The sequence below is a fragment of the Mus pahari genome, chromosome 10, assembly GCF_900095145.1.
Source record: "Mus pahari chromosome 10, PAHARI_EIJ_v1.1, whole genome shotgun sequence".
NCBI lineage: Eukaryota > Metazoa > Chordata > Mammalia > Rodentia > Muridae > Mus > Mus pahari.
The window spans coordinates 54385534-54400476 of record NC_034599.1 but is presented as its reverse complement, the minus strand read 5'-3'; the positions used below and the strand labels follow the sequence as shown (position 1 = coordinate 54400476).

At 40.5% G+C, this 14943-nt stretch overlaps 1 pseudogene; it reads right to left on the bottom strand.

Annotated features, from left to right (window-relative positions):
* Nucleotides 1-5431: 5431 nt before the first annotated feature.
* LOC110327306 lies at nt 5432-6729 on the bottom strand (annotated as a pseudogene).
* Nucleotides 6730-14943: the final 8214 nt, after the last annotated feature.

Sequence of the window (14943 nt, the reverse complement as noted above, 5' to 3'; positions counted from 1 at the left end):
AGAAAGAAAGAAAGAAAGAAAGAAAAAGAAAGAAAGAAAGAAAGAAAGAAAAAGAAAGAAAGAAAGAAAGAAAGAAAGAAAGAAAGAAAGAAAGAAAGAAAGAAAGAAAGAAAGAAAGAAAGAAAGAGAAAGAAGCTATGCATTCCTAAGGGTAGAAGCAGCAGGGCAGGGCAGGGAAGCTGAATCTCTGCAGCTACTTGGAGGAGGCAGATGGAGAAGGGGAAGAGAGACATGACACAGCCACATGTGAGGGATGGGGGTGCTGCTTCAGAGAAAGAGTGAGAAACCCCAAATATCAGAGAAATAAGACTTAGGCTCTGGCCAGCATCCAAAGGAAAGAGACAGAAAAGAAAAGGAAAAAGTATGTTTTCCTGAAAGGTGGGAAGGTCTAGCAGTGTCCAGTCATGGCTCCTTAGCTGGGGCTCAAAGTCCATAAATTTTAGGACTTGTAAATGAACATGGATAAGGCTTAAATATTCGTCTAGCTTGCTTGCTTGCTTGCTACCTGTGTAAATGAACACATATGCGTGGGACTGTCCTCCAGCATGGATTGTGATTTTTATTTCCAGTTTAGCCATATATCATGACTTTTTCCAGATGAATTTACAAATTAAAATACCATTAAAAAAGATTTATTTATTATATGTAAGTACACTGTAGCTGTCTTCAGATACACAAGAAAAGGGCATCAGATCTCATTACAGATGGTTGTGAGCCACCATGTAGTTACTGGGATTTGAACTCAGAACCTTCAGAAGAGCAGTCAGTGCTCTTAACCACTGAGCCATCTCTCCAACCCCATAATGCTACTTTTGTTTGTTTGTTTGTTTGTTTTTTGCTTTTTTTCGAGACAGGGTTTCTCTGTATAGCCTTGGCTGTCCTGGAACTTACTTTGTAGACCAGGCTGGCCTCGAACTCAGAAATCTGCCTGCCTCTGCCTCCCAAGTGCTGGGATTAAAGGCATGCGCCACCATGCCTGGCTATAATGCTATTTTTAAAATGATGACTTTAAATGTTTTTCTAATTTGTTAAATTTTGTTCATTCCCTGAATTTTTCAATTTTTCCACAGCTAAAATTAAAGCAAATTTCTTTAGATCAAATTATTGAGTTAACTGTTTCCAGAAGGATAGGCATGCTAATCTAACTTTTTTTTTCTTTTAGCCTATAACATGCTTTCTAGAAAAGCTGCTCCAAAATTCATCTCAGCAAGTATATATTCTCTAAGTACCAACCAGGAGACCAGGTGACCCTGCCTAGCTTTTGAGATCAGACATGGTCAGGTGTGTATGATCATTGACTTGTCAGTGAGTCACCTCATCCCTGTTAGTCTCTTTATTTTTTTTTAAATTACAACTCAGCGTTAGCATTTTATAAATATTTTGTTTGTTTTTGGAACAGTGTGTATCTGTATAGCCCTGGCTGTCCTGGAACTCACTGTGTAGACAAGGCCGACTTCGAGCTCAGAGATCCACCTGCTCAGCCTCCTAAGTGCTGGGACTAAAGTTGTTTGCCATCACCACCCAGTGAGAAATATTTGTGTAGGTTAAAATAGTAGCTTCTTTTTCTTTTTAAACTAGTTATTTGCCAGGTATAGTGGTCCATGCCTGTGATCCCAGAGAAGGCAGAGGCAGACAGATCTCTAAGAATTTGGGGCCAGCCTGGTCTATGAAGTAAGTTCATGACAGCCAGAACTACACAGAGAGACTCTGCTTCAAAAAACAAAACTAAAATCCAGCAATAACACCAATAAGGTTGACTTGTTTTCTTGTTATTTTCGTGGCCATTTTTATTTCAGTTTATCACAACTTTCAAGCATACTAACATGTATAAATGTGTTTCTTTTAAATTCATATGAAACTTTTACATATCAGAGACAATTAACAGTGTTGCATTTCCCCTGATTTGTCTCTTTTATTTATGGTATTGTTTTTACACATGAAATCTTTCAAGTATATAATCATACACATCAATATTCTGCTTGTAGGCATTGCTCTTAGCATTATTCTTCAAAGGGCTCTGGCTACCTCTAGTTGTTTAATGTTCAACAAGTACTACTAACTCTATATTTCTTTACATTTACTTTTCATAGGACAAGATTCTAAACTGATACAATAAATGGAGAAAACAACTTTTTTGCTAATTATTGTATGTCTTCTAAGTATTAGACCCTGTACTACCTAGTTTACAGTAACAAATGCAGTAGTTGGGTCTTCTGTCCTTTTGTATCATACCAGACTCAGAGGACAGATGCTCCACAGGGAAAATTTATTGAATGCTAAGAAGCACTAAGTTGTTTGTTTGTTTGTTTTTTGAGACAGGGTTTCTCTGTATAGCCTTGGCTGTCCTGGAACTCACTTTGTAGACCAGGCTGGCCTCGAACTCAGAAATCAGCCTGCCTCTGCCTCCTGAGTGCTGAGATTAAAGGCGTGCGCCACCACGCCCAGCTAAGCACTAAGTTCTTATGCAGTGTTAAAGTCGGTATTATTTGTTCTAATAACCCTCGAGCACTTGGTCATTCGGAAGGCCTGATATGTGTTGAAGGTGAATTACAGTGACTAGTAACAGGGCTGAGGATGTGACTTCATTGGGAAAGTTGCTGCCCAGCATGGGTGTGATTCCCGAGTCTGATCCCCAGCACGTGACTGGTTGTGGTGACACATGTCTGTAACCTCAGCTTCTAGGAGACGCAGGCAAGAGGACTGCAAGTGTAAATTCAAAGTCAGCTTTGGCTATATGGAAAGTTTAAGGCCAGCCTTGCCTAGCTGAGATTTTGTTTCAAAAGTAAACAAAAATAATAAGAAATACTTATCATTTCAGTATCTATCTGTCAAAAATCTGATTGTCTCTTAGCCAGATTGCCTATCTCAATATTCAGTATAAGAGTCCAAATAAAGTATTGGCCAAGGCTAGATCTCCCCACCTGTATGCCTGGCTACAGAAAGGTCTGACTCCATGTTTGCTTACATAGTTATTGGCAGGATTTAGTTCCATAGGCTGCTGAAGTCTTGAGCTCTTCTGTGCTATTCAGTTTCTCACAGTGTTTATTGGCTAAAGATCTCCTTCAGATCCTTGGTATGTTGTAAAAAGTATCTTTTTAAAAGAAAGTATCTTTTATTCTCCTGTATTACTTTTCATCTCAGAGACTTAATACCCTAGGTCTGTTAACCCAGGCTTCCCAGCCTGGAAGCTTCTAGCCTTAGTACAATCTTATCTATGCCTAGAATATTTTCAGCCTTTGAGACTTACTGCTGAATATGCTCACCCTTTCTAATTCTTTCCGTACTCTGGATGCCTGGTTCAATTCAGCTGTTCTGGCACAAGCCCCTCTCAAAGCAGACTGATTTAATCTGAATTTTCTTGGCTTCTCTTGAATTGCTTCATACTAACTCTGACAGTCTGTTCTAATATTCTGGCTCCTCATTCTCTGGCTTGCTCTGTCTTCACCTGTGTCTAGCTTGTTATCTCTTTAACCTGTGTTTGTAAAACCCTCCTGTTAAAACTGCTTCCCGCCCCACCTCTCTCCCTCCCTTTCTCCCTTTCTCTCCCCTCCCTGTCTTCTCACATCTCTCTCCCTGTCTCTTCCCTCTTCCCCATCTCTCCTCTCCCTCTCTTTCTCCCACCCCCTCCCCATCCCATTTCTCCCCTCTCCCCTCTATTTCCTTAAGAAGCCCCGCTTTTCTCTCTCTTCTCCCAAGAATTGGGCCTATCACATTCTGTCGAATCTTTGTCTGCCACTCAATTAGACATCACTTTCAAACATGGGTGCCTCTTTCTGCAAACTAACTTTACCTTAAAGGTGTGTGCTAAGGGCAAATCTGTATTCCAGCTAGAGGGATTAAAGGTGTGTGCTAAGGCTGAGCCACACCTAGAAGCAGCTTTTTTTTTCAGTAAATAACACAAACTTGTTTACAATGTGATCAAATATCCTGCAATAGCATATAGATCAGTAGAATCCATTTTTGTTTTGAGGCACGTTTTGATAAACTGATTTATAAGGACCATCTTTGTGAAGTAAACAATTAGCACCAGTATCCATATTCTTAATTCTGTATTCAAGAGTAAAATGAATATGTTCACACTGAAAATCCTAATCTGAATTCATTTTTGACCTATATAAAATAATATATGGGTGAATTAAGCATTCACAAAGCATTTCACATTTTGTAGGATAAGCATACTTTTTATGGGATAGAGACGGAGAATAGTTTAACATAAGAGAGACACTTGGGGGTAGACAGTTCTAGGGTGGTGGGTGGTGTATGGTGTGCATGTGTGAAGTGTCTAAGAACAAAATTAATAATAAAACACTACCAGAAGGAAGATGGATAGAGAAAAGTCTAAAGCACGGGACTATAGTTTGGTGCTAGAGCAGTTGCTTAACATGTGCGAGGCTCTATAAGTTCTGGATGTGTAATTAAGCAGTAAAGCAAGCAACTTGTCACAGTCTCCTTTGCAAACCCCCCGGCAAAATAGAACATCATCAAGTGAGAACAACATTGTCAGAGTAATAAGCAGACTGGAGACAGAAATTGGGGGTTTGACTTTTCAGCTCTATTAGCAAACTTTGGTAAAGTTACAAAACGAAGGCAATAAAAGATAGAAGGAAAAGGAAGATGGATTGTACAGAGTAGGACCAAGGGCATTTTTAGTAGTTTATTTATTTAAGTTTCTTTGAGACAGGGTCTCACTATGTAGCTCTGCCTGTCGACTATGTAGACCAGGTTGGCCTCAAACACAAAGATCTGCCTACCTCTGCCTCCCAGGTACCGAGATTATAGGCATACACCACCATGGCCTTTATTAGTCTTACATAAAACAGAATTTTGATTGGCAGTTCTCCAAACAGTTTACAGCTTAAATATCCCATATTCTTTTTTAAAAAGTTATATTTTTATGTGTATGGGTGTTTTGCTTACCTGAATAAATGCTTGCACATCATATAGGTACAACATCTGAAAAGGTAGAAGAGAGCATAGGATTTCCTTGGACTAGAAATACAGATGGCTTTTTTTGGGGGGGGGGTTCGAGACAGGGTTTCTCTGTGTAGCCCTGGCTGTCCTGGAACTCACTCTGTAGACCAGGCTGGCCTCGAACTCAGAAATCAGCCTGCCTCTGCCTCCCAAGTGCTGGGATTAAAGGCGTGTGCCACCACACCTGGCTATACAGATGGTATCGTGTGCAAAGTTTCATGTGTAATTTCAATGAGAATGTACTTCATAGGTGCATATTTTTCCCCACAAACAAATATTCCTTGAGTGCCTGCCTTGCACCAAGCACTGTTTAGCGTGCATGTGCACACACACACCAATGAGAAAACAAAACGAAACAAAAACAGGACAAAGGCAGCAGAAAGAAATGGGAGGAGGATAAAGGGCAACTAGAGAAAGCTGGGGGAACTAAGCAGCCTGAGGTGATGCAGGGTTCTCTACCTTAGGCCTCTTCTGCCTCCTCACTGAAATCCTCTTCTGCGGTGGCATCCTGGAACTACTGATACTCAGAGACAAGGTCATTCATGTTCTCAGCCTCGGTGAACTCCACCTCATCCATGCCCTCACCTGTGTTCCAGTGGAGGAAAGCCTTGCTGTGGCAGAACATTGCTGTAAACTGCTCTGAGATGTGCTTGAAGAGCTCCTGGATGGTCATGCTGTTTGTTGCCAGTGAAGGTGACTGCCATCTTGAGGCCACATGGTGGGATGTCACAGGTATCTGTCTTGACATTGTTGAGGATCCATTCCACAAAGGAGCTGCTATTCTTATTTTGCACGTTGAACATCTGCTCATCTACCTCCTTCATGGACATCCATCCACGGAAGACAGCTGCAACTGTGAGGTATGGGCCGTGGCGCAGGTCACAGGTGGCCATCATGTTCTTGGCATCGAAGAGCTGCTGGGTAACTTCAGGCAGAGTGAGGGCCCGGTACTGCTGGCTTTCATGGCTGGTGAGAGGGGCGAAGCCAGCGTGAAGACATGGAGACATGGGAACCGCACCATGTTGACAGACAGCTTTCGAAGGTCAGTGTTAAGCTGACCTGGGAAACAGAGGGAGGTGATGTCACCACTCATGGTGGCTGAGACAAGATGGTTCTGGTCTCCATTGGTTGGTGTGGTGAGCTTGAGGGTACGGAAGCAGATGTCGTAGAGGGCCTCATTGTTAATGCAGTAGATTTCATCTGTGTTCTCCACCAACTGATGGACAGACAGGGTGGTGTTGTAGGGCTCAACTATGGTGTCAGACACTTTGGGTGAGGGCACCATGCTGAAGGTATTCATGATGCCGTCAGGATATTCTTCTCGGATTTTGCTTTTGAGCAAGGTGCCAATGCCAGAACCTGTGCCTCCACCCAGTGAGGGGGTCAGCTGAAAGCCTTGCGGGCAGTCACAGCTCTCTGCTTCCTTCTGCACCACATCCAATACACAAACAGCTCAGCTCCTTCTGTGTTGCCTGCCCCAGACTGACCAAAAACAGAATTGTCTGGTCTGAAGATCTGGCCTAAAGGATCTGAGCGAATGGAGTTCATAGTCCCGGGTTCTAGATCCACCAAGATAGGGACATACTTGCCACCTGTGGCTTCATTGTAGGACACAGAGATTTGGTCCAGCTGCAGGTCACTGTCTCCGTGGTAGGTATGAGTGGGGCCGATGCCATGTTCATCACTTATCACCTCCCAGAACTTAGCATCCATCAGTTTGCCACACTGTCTGGCCTGGATGTGCACAATTTCCCTCATGGCTACATTTTACTGTAATAAATTTTTTTTATTTTTTTTCTTCTGGGCCAGTCTCAGACTTAAAGGATGGAATGTGGCCCAGGAGGCTGCAGCAGTGAGATGCAAGCAGGACCTCAGGAAAATTCTAAAGAGGCAGAAAGAAGAGGCCAGTGAGCTCAGGAGGGAAGGTGCGCAGGGCAAGCGTTCTCGCCTGGCTAGGGGAGAGAGCCAGCCCCAAAGGCACATATTTTTGAATGTTTGGTCAGAAGTTTGAAACTGTTTGGGAAGGACTAGGAGGAGTGGCATTGTTGAAGGAGGTCTCTCATGGGTGATGGGCTTTGGGTTTAAAAAAAAATGCATAACCAGTTGATTTCGTCTCTGCCTCCCACTTGAGGATCAGATGTGAGTTCTCAGCTATAGCTTTAGCACCATGCCTTCTGCTGTGCTCTCATCATGATGTTCATGGACTCTAATACCCTTTGAAACTCTAAGCCCCAAAGTAAATGTTTTTGTTGTTGCTGTTGTTGTTTTTAATAAGTTGCCTTGGTCATGATGCTTTGCCATTGCAACAGAAAAGTAACTTGTGGGTCCTGGGAACCAAACCTAAAGTCCTCTGTTAGGGCAATCTTAATGCTAGGCTATCTCTACTGTCTCTAGTCCATATTCTTAGCATTACATATACATTCACATGCTTTCTTTACAGATCATTTATTTATTCTTCCACAAATGCACAGCTCAGGTCATTCAGACCCTTAGGAAATCTTAACAATCTTGTCTGCTTCCTACTCTGATTCAGATTCCTATCTTCGAGGAGTTTCCCAACATTCAAATCATTATCAACCTTGGTATTAATACTTACCACATTATATGATTCATGGCTTAGAATGGAAGCATGTCAATGACTTAAATGATTTTATTCATCTCCTTAAATATCTAACATCATGACTGACATATTGTTGACTGACTTGTTGAATTAAATAATATATAGGTCTATAAGAGCACAATGGCCTTTCCAACAATTTGGCAAACAAATAATGCTTGAAACTGATCTAAGAGCCACTACTTTAAAACAGACTAAGTGGGTATTTTTGTACATATTTAGGTCTAAAACTAAGCTTTGTGCTTCCATGTTCCATATGATGTGAGTCCTGTACATGAACTTAGTCTTTTGTTACAACCCAATGAAGGAAATAGTTACTCCTATTTTGTATTCAGACGAGATATCAAGTTCATAAAATAAATTGCTTCAGGTCATACTTAACTTGTGGGTTTCCTGTTCTGAAGGCTATGGTGATAACTGCTAAATGATGGTGCCTTTAAAAGTTAGCTGAATTGAGTCAGGCATAGTGATGTGTGTCTATGTAAGTTCAGCACACTGAAGACCAATGCAGGATGGCCTCAAATTCTGCCCAGCATGGGCTACACAAGGAGACCCTGTCTGAAAAAAGAAACCAAACCAGGAAAAAAAATTCCCAATAAAGCTGGTTATGGTGGTGTATACTTTTAAATTCAGTACTTGGGAGGCAGAAGCAGGTGGATCTCTGTGGGTTCAAAGTTAGTGTGGCGTACATATACTGTTCCAGGACAACCAAGGCTACAAAAAGAGAACTTGTCTCAAACAAACAAACAAACAAACAAACAATCCAAACATACTAAACCAAAACACCAAAATAAAAAGAACTGAATAAAGTGAATGGGCTTATTTTAGTCACAAAGCCCTGGCCAGGTTCATTTCCAAGTACCTCAAAGAAAAACTCTCAGAGTTAGAATATAGCTACTTTTCTTTTCTTTCTTTCTTTCTTTGAAACTTTTTATTTTTATTTTTTTATTTTATTTTATTTTTTGTTTTTTTCGAGACAGGGGTTCTCTGTATAGCCCTGGCTGTCCTGGAACTCACTCTGTAGACCAGGCTGGCTTCGAACTCAGAAATCTGCCTGCCTCTGCCTCCCAAGTGCTGGGATTAAAGGCATGCACCACCACACCCGGCTTTTTAATTTATTTTTATACTCCATATTCCATTACCCACCCTTCCCTCATCCAACTTCTTACTGCTCTGCATCTCACACCTCCTCCCCACCCTACCCTGTCTCTGTGTGGATGTCCCCAACTCCCACCCCACCTGACCTCTAAACTCCCTGGGGCCTCCAGTTTCTTGAGGGATAAGTGCATCATCTCTGAATGAACACAAACCAGGAAGTCCTCTACTGTGTGTGTGTTGGGGGCCTCATATCAGCTGGTGTGTGCTGTCTGTTTGGTGGTCCAGGGTTTGAGAGATCTCAAGGGTACAGATTGAGACTGCTGGTCCTCCTATAGGATCGCCCGTCTCCTCAGATTCTTTCAGCATTCCCTAATTCAACAACAGTGGTCAGTTGCTTCTGTCCATGGGTTGGGTACAAATATCTGCATCTGACTCTTTTTGGGTCTTTTGGAGGGCAGTCATGATAGATCCCTTTTTGTGAGATTTCCATAGCTTCAGTAATAGTGTCAGGCCTTGGGACCTCCCCTTGAGCTGGATCCCACTTTGGGCCTGTCCCTGGACATACTTTTCCTCAGGCTACTCTCCATTTCCACCCCTGTAATTCTTTCAGACAGGAACAGTTATGGGTCAGAGATGTGACTGTGGGATGGCAACCCCATCCCTCACTTGATGTCCTATCTTCCTGCTGGAAGTGACCAATCAAAAAATGGGGTATAGCATTAAACCGAGAATTCACAACTGAGGAATCTTGAATGGCTGAGAAGCACCTAAACAAATGTTCAAAGTCCTTAGTGATCAGAAAAATGCAAATCAAAACGACCCCGAGATTCCACCTTACCCCAATCAGAATGGCTAAGATCAAAACCTCAGGTCACAATATATGTTGGAGAGGATGTGGAGAAAGAGGAACACTCCTCCATTGCTGGTGGGATTGCACACTGCTACAACCACTCTGGAAATCAATCTGGAGGTTCCTCAGAAAGTTGGAAATAGATCTACCTGAAGACCCAGCTATACCATTCTTGAGAATATACCCAAAAGATGCCCCACCATGCCACAGAGGCACATCTTCCACTATGTTCATAGCGGCCTTATTTGTGATAGCCAGAAGCTAGAAACAACCTAGATGCCCCATAACAGAAGAATTGATACAGAAAATGAGGTTTGTTTACACAATGGAATACTACTCAGCTATTAAGAATGAGGACATCCTGAGTTTTGCAGGCAAATGGATGGAACTAGAAAATATCATCCTGAGTGAGGTAACTCAGACCCCAAAGGACATGCATGGTATGCACTAATAAGTGGATATTAGTCAAAACGAAACAACAAACCCCCCCAAATCCATACAGAATACCCAAGATACAATCCACAGAACTCAAAAATCTCAAAAAGCTGAAGTGCCCAATTGAGGACACCTCAGTCCCACTTAGGAGAGAGAAGAAATCAATCACAAGTGGGGAGGGAGAGGGGATCCTGATCTGGTATTGGGTGATCGAAAAGGACTGAAGACCTGAGGGCCAGTAGGAAAAATGTAAACCAGCAACTTCAGGAAATAGGGGGTTGAGGGGAACCTCCAGAATGCACCAGAGACCTGGAAGGTCAGAGACTCCCAGGACTCAAAGGGAGGGACCTTAGATGAAATGCCCGACAGTAGGGAGAGGGAACTTATAGAATTTAACGGCTGGGCGTGGTGGTGCACACCTTTAATCCCAGCACTCGGGAGGCAGAGGCAGGCGGATTTCTGAGTTCGAGGCCACCCTGGTCTACAAAGTGAGTTCCAGGACAGCCAAGGCTACACAGAGAAACTCTGTTTCAAAAAAAAAAAAAAAAAAGGTAAGGGCTGGAGAGATGGCTCAGAGGTTAAGAGCACTGACTGTTCTTACAGAGGTCCTGAGTTCAATTCCCAGCAACCACATGGTGGCTCACAACCATCTGCAATGAGATCCAATGCCCTCTTCTGGTAGGTCTGAAGACAGCAAAAGTGTACTCATATACATAAAAATAAATAAATCTTTAAAAAAAAAAGAATTTAGCTACTTTTCTACAACATACCTTTGTACATCTGATCCTCTCCACTTGCAACCTTCTACATATACTCATATATAAAGTGATGGTCTCACCGATTTCATATGCCTTGGGAACATGTACCTACACATACCTTGCTCTTTATTATTTAAAGGAATGTTCCAATTGATAATATAGCCCTTTGGAATTATTTTACTTAATAACACTGAGAGACAATATAATGATTTCAGTATTTTATTGTCCTTTTTAAAAATGTGAATTCTAATAGTGTTTTGGCAGCTGAGTATGTTAATCACATTTCTGAGTATGTTAAATTTTCTATTTATGTTTTTACATCTAGTATGTGTGCATGTATGTGTACCCACATATGCATGTTGCATATGTAGGTCAAAGGACAACTTGCAGGAATTTGTTCTTCTTCCATCATGTGGGTCCCAGACCTCAAGTTCATGTTATCGGGCTCAGTAAAAAGAGTCTACCCTCTGAGAAATCTTGCCAGCTCAAAATTATCTGTTCATAAAAGCAAAATGGGAAGCAATTCATAGAAAATTCTAGACAAGTCATATGCCACAGCTTTCCATTATTACTCTACTAATGTTTACTGAGGGAATAAAGAAACCAGTTCTCTGCCATCTTGAGACATGACTAGAAGTGGTAACCTTTGGTTCATGGATTTGTAAGAGTTGACATTTAGTTTCTGGAGTTGAAAGAGGTGACTGTTCTAGTTGTAGTTGTTTTGTACTGGGAAATTCAAGCACAAGCCCTTCTGTTTGCTAGGCAAATGTTGTAGTATAGAGCTATGTCCCCAGCCCAGTTATAACTTTTAAATCATTGTACTGTTTCCAAAAGAAGAAACCAGAAGAACAAAAATAAAATAAATAAAAGACAGAACAACAGCTTTTTCATTTCTGAAAGCTTTGATGTTCTGTGGATACAACCCAATGCTGCTGTTTCTGGGTTATGGCAGTAATGTCAATCTGCAGTCCTTCATTCATTGACAAATGAGCTGCACTGTGGTCTTTGTATCTGTTTATTTTGACTTGCAATGCAGTATTAAAAGCTGCTAATGATGTAGGTTAGATAGACATGTGCCTCAGAGAAGTCCTAGATATGGACTGGTACAGAAGAAGTGAACATTGACCTCCTACTCCTCTTTCTTCTCTTTCTCACAGCATTCAAGTTCTCATGAAGACCTAAAAAAATTAGTTGATGAATACCAATGTTTATTTAATGTTGGCAAGATCCAAATATACTTTGAGATAGGAAGTCAATAAATGCCTATTGGTTTACAGTTTCAGATTTATAATTAACCCTCACACTTGCAAAACCTAGATTCTTGTTGCCAATGGGAGACACAAGGATGTTTCGCATTCTAAGCGTTAAGCGCCAAGTATGAAATGATTTTTTTAAAAAAAGAGCAGTTTTGAAACATATGCATTAGATAAGTAGAGAGCTTAGGCAGACTAAACAATAGATTAAAAATGTTGAGGCTGGAGAAAGTCTAATGTGACTTCTTTTTAAAATACATTTATTTTTTTCAGTATGTATGTATGTCTGTGTGCACATATGTGAGCATGTGCATGCACATGAAACTATGTAAAAATCAGAGGACAATTTCTGAAGCTGGTTCTGTCCTTCCACTATGTGGGTCCCTGGGATTGAACTCAGGTTGTCAGACTTAGCAGCAAGTGTCTGCACTTCCAAGCTTCTCTCCAGTCTTCGTATTGTGATTTCTTAGAATACCTTAGGTTAGTGACCCTGCCTCCTGTGATCTCCTTTAGCACCTTCCATTCTTTTTGGCTTGTGACATCTCTTCAACTACATCTTTATAATTAGACTTTGAAAATAAATTACAGTCTCTTTCTAAATGAAATTGTGATCTCCTATATGGCAGGATCCTCTTTTTTTTCTTTCTAGAACTCCTGGAAAGGTGTTATACAGTAAGACACAAATAACTATTGAGTGGTTGAAAAACAGTAACATCACCTTACCTTCTCTATTACCAAAATGATGACTTATAACAATAATTGATTTTTAAAAACTGCTTCTTTACTAGGTTTTACAGTACCTATTTATAACAATGCTCAAGTTATGAAGAGATACCCATGGAAAGCTTTTCTTCAAGCAATGTTAAATAGTCCAACTCTATGTCAATATTTTGTACAACAGCCACTTAAAATAATTGTAAACAATTTCCTCAATTCCTAATTTACCATTCTATGGTTGTTGGCTGATTGTGATGCACACATACATTTGAGAGAATGTTTAATGAAGCAAAAAAGATTTTACCTATTTGAGTTTTACAGATTGCTCCTGAAGAAGAAGAAGAAGAAGAAGAAGAAGAAGAAGAAGAAGAAGAAGAAGAAGAAGAAGAAGAAGAAGAAGAAGAAGAAGACGATGACGACGACAGTGAAGAGATTCTACCAACTACCCAGGATTTAAATTACATCAACAAAAGGTTCAACCATGAAAGGTCAGATTAGAAGAGAAAACCTTCTGAAACTACTCGGAGATGTTAACTGGTTATGGTCTACCATTAGATTAATTACTCAAAAGTTGAGTAACTTGTTTCAAACTTTACAAGTTGATTGAACTTAAACAGTCCTAGATAATTAACACCCAAAGCAGAAGAGTTGATTCAGGCAGAACAAAAATTTCAGGACACATGTGGACTACCTAGATCCCAGACTTGACTGCATTCTAGTTATCTTGACTTCTACTCATTCCCCTATTGTACACTGTTATACATATTGAAGACAATATTTAAGAATGGATCTTCTTGGCACATAAACAAAGTAAAAACTAAAACCTTATATTGAAAAGGCTTCTGGGGCTGGTGAGATAGTTCAGTGGGTAAGAGCACTGACTGCTTTTCTGAAGGTCCTGAGTTCAAATCCCAGCAAACACATGGTGGCTCACAACCACCTGTAATGAGATCTGACACACTCCTCTGGTGCATCTAAAGTCAGTTACAGTGTACCTATGTATAATAATAAATAAATCTTTTTTTTAAAAAAGGCTTCTGATCTAATTGTAAAAGGAAGAACAAGACTTTGTCAATTATCAGGAACAGACCCATCAGAAATCATAGTGCCTTATATAATGCTGAAATTACCTCATTATGAGTAATTAATGGAGATTGGCAATGAGCTTGTAGCAATTATCTGGGAGAAAGTAACAACAAATATCTCAGCTGGCTTTGAAGTTACTATGTAGTTGAGAATGATCTTGAATTATTGTTCCTTCTGCCTCCACCTCCCAAGTGCTGGAATGACAGGCACTATCAAAAATGCCACTAGACCCAGTCCTGTGGTGCTGGGGTTTGAGTCCTAGGGCTTTGTATATCCAGTCAAGCACACTACCAATTGAGCTGAGTCCTCACCCTGACCCTATGTATTTAAAGATCAGGTAGAAGATCTCTTAAAAGACTGCAGTGAGAAATCTAGGGTTATATTTTACTTATTATGCTTATGCTAGGGTTATATTCTTATTATTATCCTATTATCTCTTCTATGCTCTAATGAGTAGATAACCTGTTTCTTTATGCCTTATTATTATTTACCATTTTATTTCACTGATGCCATTCAGAATCAGTGAAATAAAAATTTTCAACAATAGTGTAACACTTAATGGATGTTTTATAAAACATGTGGTTTAAATAAATGTATGTTTTTTAAAAAATACAAAGAACAAAATTAGTTTATCATATTGTTTTGTACTTTTGCTAAAATTTACTTTTACATTAAAGTTAAAATTTAACATCCTTCCAGACTGATAGAACACAGGAAGAAAAGCAAATAAAAGCAAAGATTGGGGCTAGAAAGATGGATCAGTGGTTAAGAGCACTTGCTGCTCTCCTAGAGAACCTGTGACTGATTTCCAGCATCACATGGCACCTAATCATCTGTAACTCCAGTTTCAGGATACATGCCACTGTCTTCTGGCTTCCTCAGGCACCACATATTTTTTCATACACACATACATACATACATACATACATACATACATACATACATGATACTCATACACATAAAATATAAATAAAATTTAAAATGTAAAAGGAAGGAAAGAAAGAGTTGGCATAGTGGCCCATACCTTTAGTCAGAGTGCTTGGGAGGAAGAGGCAGGTGGATCGCTGAATTCCAGGCAAGTCTTGTCTACAAAGTGAGTTCCAGGCTACTCAGGGCTACACAGAGAAACCCTGTCTAAAATTAGAAACCAAAAACCAA